The sequence below is a fragment of the Theropithecus gelada genome, chromosome 13 (genome assembly GCF_003255815.1).
Source record: "Theropithecus gelada isolate Dixy chromosome 13, Tgel_1.0, whole genome shotgun sequence".
In the NCBI taxonomy this organism is placed as follows: Eukaryota; Metazoa; Chordata; class Mammalia; order Primates; family Cercopithecidae; genus Theropithecus; species Theropithecus gelada.
In genome coordinates, this window is record NC_037681.1 from 54,009,403 (window position 1) to 54,022,160 (window position 12,758).

Genomic DNA, 12,758 nt, shown 5'->3' on the forward strand with positions numbered 1-12,758 from the left:
AAGTGCTGGGATTACAGGCGTGAACCACTGTGCCTGGCCGCCACAACTTGTGTCTTTTTAAGAATTTTTCATAATCCCAGTGCTTTGGGAAGCTGAGGCAGGAGGATTGCTTGAGGTCAGGACTTTGAGACCAGCCTGGGTGGCATAGTGAGACCCTGTCTTTACAAAAAAAAAAAAAATATATATATATATATATATATAAAGAAAATTTTATTTCTTCCATGTTATCTAATTTGTTGACATACTGTTGTTTTTGGTAGTCACCTATAACTCTTATGATTTCTATAAGGTGATCGTTATGTTCCCTCTGTTATTGTTGATTGAAAATTTTTGAGTGTTTCCTCTCTCTTAATTTTTGGTCAGTGCATCTAAAATTCAATTTTCTTTATCTTTTCAAAGAACCAATTTTTGGCTTCTTTGATTGTTTTCCTTTTTTTTTTTTTTTATTTTGCACTCACCTTTAGCATTGTCTTTCTTCTGTTCGCTCCCAGTTTAATTTATTTTTCTTCTTCCAAGTGTTAATTTATTTTATTTTATTTTATTTTATTTTATTTTATTTTTTTATTTTGAGATGGAGTCTCACTCTGTTGCCAGGCTGGAGTGCAGTGGTGCAACCCCAACTCACTGCAACCTCTACCTCCCAGCTTCAAGCTATTCTCCTGCCTCAGCCTCCCAAGTAGCTGGGACTACAGGCTAATTTTTTTATTTTTAGTAGAGAGGGGGTTTCACCATATTGGCCAGGCTGGTTTCGAACTCCTGACCTCAGGTGATCCACTTGTCTCGGCCTCCCAAAGTGCTGGGATTACAGGCGAGAGCCACCATGCCCGACCTTCTTCCAATGTCTTAAGCTGCAAGTTTAGGTTATTATTCTTCTCTGTTAATAGAGATGTCTATGGCTTAAAATTTCCCTTTGAGTGTTGTGTTGGGGCTCAAAAACTGAGGCCCTAAAATGTGGTGCTTTGACATGCCGAACTGAAGAAGAAGCCTTATGGTCTCTCTGACCTCCCCCTACCACCTACTTTCACAAAGATTTGAAGAAGTTGTTCTCCGAAGCTCGTTTATCTACCCCAAATCCTGACCAAGAACAACAACAACAAAAAACAATGGTTTTGGCTGGATGTGGTGGCTCGCACCTGTAATCCCAATCCCTAAGGTGAGAGGGATTGCTATAGCCCAGGAGTTCAAGACCAGCCCAAGCAACATAGTGAGACCCTGGCTCTACAAAAAAAGTTTTAAAATTAGTCACACCTGTGGTCTCAGCTACTTGGGAGGCTGAGGAGGGAGGATCACTTGAGTTCAGGGGGCCAAGGCTGCAGTTAGCTGTGTTCATGTTACTGCAATGTAGCCTGGGTGACAGAGTGAGACTCCATCTCAAACACACAAACAAACAAACAAACAAACAAAAAACTAGTTTTTTCTTCTCCCCGTAAGACCAAGCATGAAGGCAGATCTGAACCACTGACAATTCATTTCACAAGATAATGTCTTTCTCCCAGGGTCATTCAAATCCAAAGGAAATTATGTATCAGTTAATCTCTGTTCCTCTTTATTGCCCCTCAACAGAATTCTGCTTCTCCTCTCTCCCATCATCTGTTTTGCCAGGATCCAAGCCCCATTTATTCTGTAACCTCGAAATGGTATATAAGCTTCTGAACTCTGTTGGTGAATGGGTGATCATCCTGTGGTTCTTTCTGTAAACATGTTAATACATTTGTATGCCTTTTCTCTAATTAATCTGCCTTTCGCGAGTTGACTTTTCAGCAAAACTTCAGAGGGTGAAAGGGAAGTTTTTCTCTTGGCTACCACAATTGATTTAGCTGCATTGCATTAGTTTTGGTGTATTATGTCTTTTTGTTCATTCATTTTATTATCTAATTTTGCTGGTGGTTTCTTCTTTGTCTCATTGATTATTTAGTATATCTTGTGTAATTTTCGCATATTTATAAATTTGCCAATTTTTTTTTTTCTGTTACTAACTTCTAATTTCATTCCATTGTGGTCTGATAACATATATGATTCCAGTCCTATTCAATTTATTGGAATGTGTTTTATAACCTAACATGTGGTCTCCTCTGGAGAATGTTCTGTGTTTCAGGAGAATGTGTATTCTGCTGTTTTGGGGTGAAGTGTTGAATAGATGTCTCTCAGGTCTAGTTGGTTTACAGTGTTGTTCAAGTCTTCTGTTTTCTTGTTCGTCTTCTGCCTAATTGCTCTATGTAGTGCTGAAGGTGCAGTATTTGTCTCCAATTACCAGTGGTTGAGCAAAACACACTCTGTTTCTCTATACTTTCAGCCAACACTTTGGATACCAGACGTGCGAATTTTTTTTCTGCACCAAGCAATTCTCCAACTCTCTGAACATCAATTGGGTGTCTTACAATTTAATTTAATTCTGACTCTATATACTTGCAGTTAGCATCAGATTCCACAACTTGAGAGCTTACTAGCTATGAATTAAGGGCTCCCATGACCCACTTCTATGTTTGATAGAATGGCTTAGGGAAATACTTTACATTTACTGAACTCAGAGAAATGCTTTGCTTACATTGACTGGTTTATTATAAAGGATAAAACTCAGGACCAATCAGATGGAAGAGATGCAAGGTGTAGGGGAGACGAACACTGAGTTTCCATGTTCTCTGGACAGGCCACCTCCAGCACCTCCCTGTGAAACTCATCAAATCTCCTTGTTCAAGAGTTGTTTTGTTGTTGTTGTTGCTGTTGTTGTTGAGACAGAGTCTCATTCTGTTGCCCAGGATGGAGTGCAGTGGAGAAATCTTGGCTTCCTGCAACCTCTGTCTCCTGGGCTCAAGCGATCCTCTCACCTCAGCCTCCTGAGTAGCTGGGACTACAGGCATGCACTGCCATGCCTGGCTAATTTTTTGTATTTTTAGTACAGACAGGGTTTCACCATGTTGGCTAGGCTGGTCTGGAACTCCTGACCTCAAGTGATCCGCCCACCTCAGCCTTCCAAAATGCTGGGATTACAGGTGTGAGCCACCACACCCGGCCGTGTTCAAGAGTTTTTACACGCCCTTTCCATGATATATCCATTTTATCTTTTTATTTTCAACCCATTTGTATCTTTAATTCAAAAGTTTGCATCTGTAGACAGCATATGATAGGATCTTATTTTTTTAATCCAGTGTGATAATTTCTTTTAGTTGGATTGTTTCATCATTTACATTTAATGTTATATTGATACATTTAAATTAATGTCTGTCATTTAACTTTTTGTTTTCTATATGTCTCATGACTGTTTTGTTCTTCTACCCTTTATTGCTTTCATTTGTACTAAGTGAATATTTTCTAGTGGAAAAACTTAATTCCTTTAATGATTTGTTTTCACTACATTTATTTTCTCAGTGGTTGCTCTAGGGCTTACCATACACCTCATAACTTAATGGTATCTACAGTTGACCTTGAATGATGTGGGGTTTGGGGAACCACCCCCACAATGCAGTTGAAAATCCATGTGTAACTTTTGACTCCCCCCAGATTCAACTAAGAGCTTACTGTTGAACTGAAGCTTCATGGATAACATAAACAGTCAATTAACATATATTTTGTATGTTACTTTTATTATATACTATATTCTTATAATAAAGTAAGCTAGGTGATAGAAAATGTTATTAAGAAAATCGTAAGGAAGAGAAAATATATTTGCTATTCATTGAGTGGCTCATCATAAAGGTCTTCATTCTTGTTGTCTTCAGGTTGAAAGTGGAAGAAGCAGAGGTGTAGGAAAATCCACATATAAGTTGACCTGTGCAGTTCAAACCTGTGTTGTTCAAGGGTCAATTATACTTTAGATTTATACTAAAGTCCAGTGAGATATTGAAACATTGCTCCTATATATTTCTAGTCCTACTTCTCTTGTTTGCGGTATTATTGTTATACATATTCTAGTTATATGTTACAAGACCAAGAATACATTGTTATAATTATTACTTTGTATAATTTTATGTATTTTAAAGAAGCTGCTAGAGTAAAGGAGAGCAGTAATATATTTATAAATGGTGTTATATTACCTTTCTTACCATTTCTGGTCTCTTTCTTTGTTCCTGTTGATTCAAGTTACCATCTGGTATTATTTCCTTTTCCAATACAGCTTCTCTTCCATTCCTTCCTTTGTTCGGTACTTTTAAGATACAGTTTACATTGGTATGTGTTGCAGGCCTGATTATGCAAAAAGATACATACTGTTTTGTACATTTGTTTTTCCAATAAGTTAAGAGATGAAAGGAGAAAAAAATGCATTTTGCTATCTTCTATAATTACATAATTACCTTTACTGGTGCTCTTTGTTTATTTCTGTGTATTCTAATTATTGTCTGAGATCACTTGCTTTCAGCCTGAAGAGCTTCCTTTAGTATTTCTTGTAAAGTGAGTCTACTAGCAACAAGTTATTTCAGTTTTGTTTTCTTCAGAATGTCTTTATTTTGCCTTTATTTGTTTATTTTTTATTTTATTTATTTATTTATTTATTGAGAGGGAGTTTTGCTCCTGTTACCCAGGCTGGAGTGCAATGGCACTCAATCTCGGCTCACCGCAAGCTCCGCCTCCCGGGTTCAAGCGATTCTCCTGCCTCAGCCTCGCAAGTAGCTGGGAATACAGGCATGTGCCACCACCCCCAGCTAATTCTTTGTATTTTTAGTAGAGATGGAGTTTCTCCATGTTGGTCAGGCTGGTCTCGAACTCCTGACCTCAGGTAATCTGCCCACCTCAGCCTCCCAAAGTGCTGGGATTACAGGTGTGAGCCACTGCACCTGGCCTCTTTTGCCTTTATTTTTAAAAGATGGTTTTGTGGGATATACGATCCTTATTAAAAGTTTTATTCTTTCAGCAATTTAAATGTATCAAGTGATTGTTTCTGGCCTCCATTGTTTCTGATGAGGAGTCAGCTGTTAATCTTATTAGGGTTCCCTTGTACTTAAAACAGGGATCCGTCCATGGCCCGTTAAGAATCAGGCTGTACAGCAGGAAGTGAGTGGCAGGTGAGTAAGCATGACCACCTGAGCTCCACCTCCCGTCAGATCAGTGGCGGCATTAGATTCTCACTGGAGTACGAACCCTATTGTGCACCATGCATGTGCGGGATCTAGGTTGTGCACTCTTTATGAGAATCTAATACCTGATGATCACAGGTGGAACAGTTTCATCCCAAAACCACCCCTGCCGCTCCCACCCACAACCCCCACTCCCAGTCTGTGGAAAAATTGTCTTCCATGAAACTGGTCTCTGGTGCTGAAAAGGTTGGAGAGCACTGCTTTATAAGTAGTTTTTTCTTTCTCCTTTCAAGATGTACCCTTTATCTCTGGCTGTCAACATTTTACTATGAAGTATATCTCTTTGCATTTATTCTTTGCATTTATTGTTGGAGGTTTTGAACTTTTTGGATATGCAGATTTCTGTTTTTTAATCAATTTTGAGAAGATTTCAGCCATTATTTCTTCACATATTTTTTCTGCTCCTTTTTCTTTCTCTTCTCCTCTGTCTCTCTCATTGTGTGTATTTGTTGCTCTTAATAATGTCCTATATTTCTCTGAGGCTCTGTTCATTTTTCACCATTATTTAATCTCTCTCTCTTTTTTTTGACTGCAACATCTCTATTGATCTGCAACATCTCTATTGATCTATCTACACATTCACTGTTTCTTCTGCTAGTTTGGATCTATTGTGGAGCTTCATTGGTGAATTTTTTATTTCAGTTATTGCATTCTTCAACTCCAGATGTTCCATTTGGTCCTTTAAAAATAATTTCTATCTCTTTGTTGATATTTTTTATTTCATGAGACAGTGCCATCATACCTTCCATCACTGGCTGAAGCATAGTTTTCTTCAGTTCTTTGAACATATTTATAATGGCTCATATGAAGTCCTTATCTACTATATCTGAACTCTTTCACAGGCATTTTTTTTTTGCTGCCTGCCTTTTTTTTCCCTGTGTGTGAGTTACATGTGAAGGTTATTAGAATAAAAATGGAATGAATTCCTTATGTTAAAAACAAAATGAAACAAACAATCTGACAAATAGAGCTGAGGAATGCCATGAAGGGATGGTTCTCATGTATAAATGCTTGATAAAAACTATTACAAAAGACCCTGCAAAAACCATAACCTTGTACAAAGGTCATGATAATCTTAAACACAAAATAATAATTCTGCAAGTATACCTACCCAGCAACTACCTATCCAACCCCAGACTGGTGCCACCCTTATGCAGGGGGAACTTCCATTTATAAAACCGTCAGATCTTCTGAGACTTATTCAATACCGTGAGAACAGCATGGGGGAAACTGCCCCCATGATTCAGTTATCTCACGTGGCCCTCCTCTTGACACTTGGGTATTATTACAATTCAAGGTGAAATTTGGGTGGGGATACAGCCAAACCATATCAGTGAAGGTTATGAGGCCTCCAGGATTTTTGGCCTGCTATACCAGACTCGGGTAGAGCCTCCACCCTTTGTGTGGAAGCTGGGTGGAGGCAGGGAGCCCTCACCATCTTGGCTATATTCACCTAGAATTTAGTCTCTGCCACAGGAAGCTCAGAGTTGGGGGGTGAGCAATGCTAGCAACACGCCTCTCCTGGTGAGATTTCATAACTTCTGACTGGGAACTGGAGAGACAGGGAGCCCTGTGTTCTTAGCCTCACCTACCCAGATCGAAACTTTCCTTATGTTGAGCTCAGGGGGTGAGGGAGGGACTGGGTCATGGGTTAAATCCCACAGATTCTTGCTGTTCTTACCAATATTTAGTATATTTCTTAATTTGCTGTATGCTCTTCCTTAGGGAATTTGAAGAGACATTAAATTGTTGCATGCTTATAATGTTTGGTTTTTGGGGGGAGTAGTCCTGACAAAATCCTCACCCCACTGGCATTCCATAAGTCATCCTCTGTTTTGACTTCTGATGGAAATGTTGAACGGACTTCTTAGAGTGTTCTTGGCGCTGTATGTGCTGTGGAAGAGACACGTTAGAGGCAGTTTACTTTTATGGAGGAAACAGAGAACTCTGGATCTGAGTTGCTTTGCCTCCCTCCAGACTTAGAAGTCAGTGGGCAGATGGTGTGGATGAGTTCCCATTCAGCTACATATTATATAGATGAACGTGGTGGAAACAAGATTTATTCATAAAGAGTGAGTTCTCCTACCCTTTTACTAACTAAAGTTAATTTTGTATTCATTTACACAGATTCTCTCCTCTTTTTAGCGTCTAAGGAGAGTTCTGTCTCTACCAGCGTGATTCCAGGATTTTAAAATAATCTGGGGCTGGGTGTGATGGCACACACCTGTAATCCCAGCACTTTGGGAAGCCAAGGTGGGAGGATCGCTTGAGCCCAGGAGTTTGAGAGCAGCCTGAGCAACATAGGGGGACCCTGTGTCTAAAAAAAAAAGGTCTCTGGAATCTGAAAAACCAGTGGATAGGTATAAGACAAGAAAGGTTAGAGGAAAGGGAAAATACTTAAGTTGGGAAACTAAGAGACGAGTGGTAGGAAGCGATGAAGATGTGTAGGGGGGTGTACCTAGCTAGCTGCTGGAGACAGACAGTTTTCTTGGTGGGGAGGCGTGAAAAAATTGGGAAGAATAAAAAGAGAAAAAGGATTTAAGAAATTTTGTTTTGAGTTATGACTGGATTTTCTATCATGTACCTTGAGAAATGCAAGGGAAGTTTGTTACACTGTCTGAGTTTCTTTCAGCTGATGAGCCATACATCTCTATGCAAATACACATAGAGACTGCTCTATGTATAGCTCTTGTTCTTATTATATCTTAAAAAATAAATTCTAAATATCCTCTCTTCCTGCTTCTTTTTTAGGTTTCTCCCAGGAGTACTGACTATAAAGGATGCTAATTGTTATATCAGACTCAGGAAAAATGGAAGAGATTCAAACTCTGTCTTAAGCATCTCATTGACCTGTAATTCTTTTTCTCATTAAAAAGATATAAAACAAGGCCAGGCACAGTGGCTCATGCCTGTAATCTCAGCACTTTGGGAGGCCAAGGTGGGAGGATTGCTTGAGCCCAGGAGTTTGAGACTAGCCTGGGCAACTTAGTGAGATCCCATCTCTACAAAAAATAACACAAATTAGCTGGATATGGTGGTGCATGCTTGTAGTTCCAATTACTTGGGAGGCTGAGGTAGGAGGATTGCTTGAGTCCAGGAGTTCAAGGCTGCAATGAGCTATGATCACACCACTGCACTCCAGCCTGGGTAACAGAGTGAGACCCTGTCTCAAAAAAAAAAGATATAAAATATTTTACTTTTTTTTTCTGGAAAACCATTTCTTCAACAATTACATGTATTTTAATTTGAATTTGATTGACACATTCAATGTAGGTGTAGTTTCTATAATCCCTAAATGCTCAGGAGTTGTGGCAGGAGGTCACAAGATTTGTGACTTCCCCAATTGTTCTTATAGATAATATCACTATTGTAGAGCCTAAGATTGTTTTTTTCCTTTTTTTTTTTTTTGTTTTCTTTTTTCTGAGATGGAGTTTTGCTCTTGTTGCCCGGGCTGGAGTGCAATGGCGCGATCTCGGCTCACTACAACCTCCGCCTCCTGGGTTCAAGCGATTCTCCTGCCTCAGCCTCCCAAGTAGCTGGGAATACAGGCATGTGCCACCACATCTGGCTAATTTTGTATTTTTAGTAGAGACGGGGTTTCTCCATGTTGGTTAGGCTGGTTTCTCCATGTTGGTTAGGCTCCCGACCTCAGGTGATCCACCTGCCTCGGCCTCCCAAAGTGCTGGAATTACAAGTATGAGCTACTGCGCCAGGCCTGATTGGTTTTTTTAAAGATGTTTTTCAGACTGACTCCACCCGGACTCAACTGTACTGTGGCCCCCCACCCAGAGGTGGACCCAGTGCATTAGGACCATTTTCCACACCCTTATTATTTCATCCCCAACCAATCAGAAGTATCCATTCCCTAGCCCCCTGCTCACAAAATTGCCATAAAAATCCTAACCTCCAAGCCTTTGGGGAGACTAGTTTGAGTAATAACTCCATCTGCCACATGGGTGCACTTGAATTAATTAAACTCTTTACTGCAATGCCTTGGTCTCAGTGAGTTGATTTTTTCTGTGCAGTGGGCAGGAAAACCCATTGGGTGATTATAGCTTTGCAAGTTATAGGGCAATGGAAAGGAAGGAAGATTGATCTGAATTGGAGGTGGGAAAGCTGACAGATGGAATGTAACATGCTGCTTAAAAAACTTGAATGAGAAGGAAGGAAAAGCTAGACCATAAGCTCTCATACTGGCAATCAAGCCCTAAGTTAATGTCTTCACTTTTTTATTTTCTGTACTCAATACATCTGGCCTGATACAGAGGAACTCAACAAATACAGTTTAAAAAAAGGAAAGATGAGGGACCAGGGAGTTGAGAGTGCAAACAAGAGAGAAGTTTGGGCTCTGTGTGGTGACACACAGTTGTAATCCCAGCATCTTGGGAAGCTGAGGTGGGAAGATTGCTTGAGCCCAGGAGCATAAGATCAGCCTGAGCAACATAGGGAGACCCTGTCTCCACAAAAATAAAAAAATTAGCTGAGTGCAACACTCCGTGCCTGAAGTCCTAGCTATTTGGGAGGCTGAGGTGGTAGGATTGCTTGAGCCCAGAAGTTCAAGGCTGTAGTGAACTATGATTGCACCACTGCACTCCAGCTGGGTAGCAGAGCGAGATCTTGTCTCTATTAAAAAAAAAAAGAGAGAGAGAGAGAGAGGTTTGATGTAGTTTATTCTGCTTTTCCTTGTCTCAGTTCCCTGGACTCAAATCCTTCCTTGATTCTACTATACTTAAGACAACAATTGGCTAGCAAGCTTTCTGGTTGTGACTAGCCTTTTGTCTATGCCTGTAAGAGATGGTTTAAAAATCTTTCTGAGGTGCATATTGAGAGTACCATAAATGTACCCTTCCAATATGCAAATATATCATTCTGAAGCCCAAGAGAAATGCTAAATGAAACAATTACTTCCTGGTACCTTCTTCCCTTCCTGCTCACCACAGAATAATCTCTTTAGTCTCATTAAATCCCTCAGTCACTTCAACCATTAGTTCTACTGCCTTTCCATACCTGAACAAATGGTTTCTTGTTTAAATCATGTTCAATTAGTTTTATCTTAAATGAGAGGTTCTCAGCTCTGACTATGTGTCAAAATCACCTGGGGAGATTAAAAAATACTGATGCCAGGGTCCTACCCAAAACTAATTAAATTAGAGCCTCTCAGCATAATGCCTAGGCACTGGTATTATCTAAATTCCCTTGGAGACTCTAATGTGTAGTTAAAATTGAGGACCAATTTCCTAAACCCTTGCATGGAAATGGTTCTTAATTATGCCTCCAAATAATGACCCTATCCTTACCTAGGAGAAACTGGCCATTGACCTTCATCCCATCCTTTGGGAATGGAAATACAGCATCACATATTCTGAATTTGAGGATATTCCATTCCCATATACCATGGAATTGCCCCATTTTGTGTCCCCAGTGACAATTAAGTGGATTGAGCTGGCTACACACAGTCATGCCAGGCAGGAGCTCATTTTAGTGGGGAAGATGAAAGTGTCTGTGCTATTAAGAACAGAAGCAACACCCTCTGAATGCAATTGATACTTTGATCTCAAGTTGGTACACTGTTTAGAAGAAGCTGAGTTCCTAGGACAAAGTATTCCTGCCCGAATAAATCTATGGTAACCTCTTTGGCTCCAAGGATTCCCGCTGTCTTCTGCACATTCCTGTACTATTCCAACCTCTATTGTAAGGTGATGCTGTGAAAACTTTAATTTTTTTTTCAGAACAATCTTTTCAAATGCAATTCCATGCAGAAGCTGGATATAGAGGTGGATAAAAGTGTAGTTGCTCTAGCTGAAGCAGAGATGTGGGAGGTTTCCACTCCCAGCTCTTAGCTCCTCCTCAACTACCTGGAGGTGCTTCTGCTGAGCTCTCCAGTTTCCAGGAACACAGATTGAAAATCACTACTTTAGGGTGACAGCAGCAATATCAAAAGCCAACAGGCGAACGATAACACTAGAACAGAATTATGAGTTGTTTTGCTCCATAGAATGAAAAAGACACTCTTATTGAGTAGTCAAGGATACAGAATCAACACTCGCAGGAAGAATTCGAAGAAATGTGGAGGAAGCATTGAAGGAAAGGAAACAAGAGCAAGACAAATAGAGAGTAACCAGGATAATGAGATTTTAAAAATTACACTGTGGGAGATACGGTTGAAAGAAATGACAATGTTTAGCCTAGAGAGAAGGAATGTGATAACTTTCTTTAAATATTTTTAGGACTGTCACATGTAAGTTGGAGTGAAGTAGTTCTGTGCGGTTGCAGGAAATAGAACATGTACCAATGAGTGGGTGGCAGGTTTAGGGAAAAAGCTTTCGGCTCAAAATTTAAGTAAGTTTCTAATATTATAATGAGCCACCTAAAGATGTAGTAAATTCCCTGTCCTGGGAGCTGTTGAGTCATTGACCAGATGACAGAGTCACTTATTTACTCCCTTTTTTGATTTCTCCCTTTCTCATGTTAAAGAAGAAAAATACATAACTGATAGATACTAGGATTAGTACCTGGGTGATGAATAATCTGTATAACAAACCCCTATGACACGCGTTTACCTATATAACAAACCTGTGCATCCTGTACATGTACCCCATTACTTAAAAGTTTAAAAAATTATTCGGCCGGGCGCGGTGGCTCAAGCCTGTAATCCCAGCACTTTGGGAGGCCGAGACGGGCGGATCACGAGGTCAGGAGATCGAGACCATCCTGGCTAACCCGGTGAAACCCCGTCTCTACTAAAAAATACAAAAAACTAGCCGGGCGAGGTGGCGGGTGCCTGTAGTCCCAGCTACTCGGGAGGCTGAGCCAGGAGAATGGCGTGAACCCGGGAGGCGGAGCTTGCAGTGAGCTGAGATCCGGCCACTGCACTCCAGCCTGGGCCACAGAGCGAGACTCCGCCTCAAAAACAAAACAACAAAAAAATTATTCATGATACTTGTTAAAACATGGTGAAGTAGACTTTATACAAGACCATCAAGATAGGTACAGGGACCATTTCAATCAGGTTTTGCAGTACGGTAGAGAGACTGGGCTCACCTTTGATTATAGAAAGGAAAAGTGAGAATTTGGAGTGAAGGAGCAGGGTGGAGTCCATTGGATGGAAAATTACTAAGAGGAAACACCAAGGGGAAGAAGGTTTATGGTTAAATCAACCTAACAGGATTCTTGCTGAAGACAGGCCAGGATGATCAGACATCACATGGTGATTGGTAGAGGCTGAGAAACTTGATAGATATTGAGGATCATCAGATATCATGAATGGAGGATTCTGGATAGACTTCACAGGATTTTTACTAGAACTGGACTCCACAAAGAAGTTCAAAAGAACCCAAAATTGCACCTAGTAAAAAAGATTGCTCAGAGGAGCTTGAGTATGGTTTGGTCAAGGAGGCAATCTTTGCTACTCACATGCTTGATCTCAATACTTACATTAATTTAAGGAAAATTATAGCTTTCATCCAAAAAAATTAAAATTTGAGTGCCTACTATATGCCACATGAGTGGTTCCTAACTGCGGTGTTGACAGAGAGATCTATCACAACTAGCTGCGAAGTATGTCACAGAAATTGATTTCTAGAAATAAACTATTAAAGCTTACAAATGATTTGTTTTAACATTAATGATAATTTAGAATGCATTCAATGTTGTACCTGTGCCACAGTCACTTTCATTCTTCTGTATTCT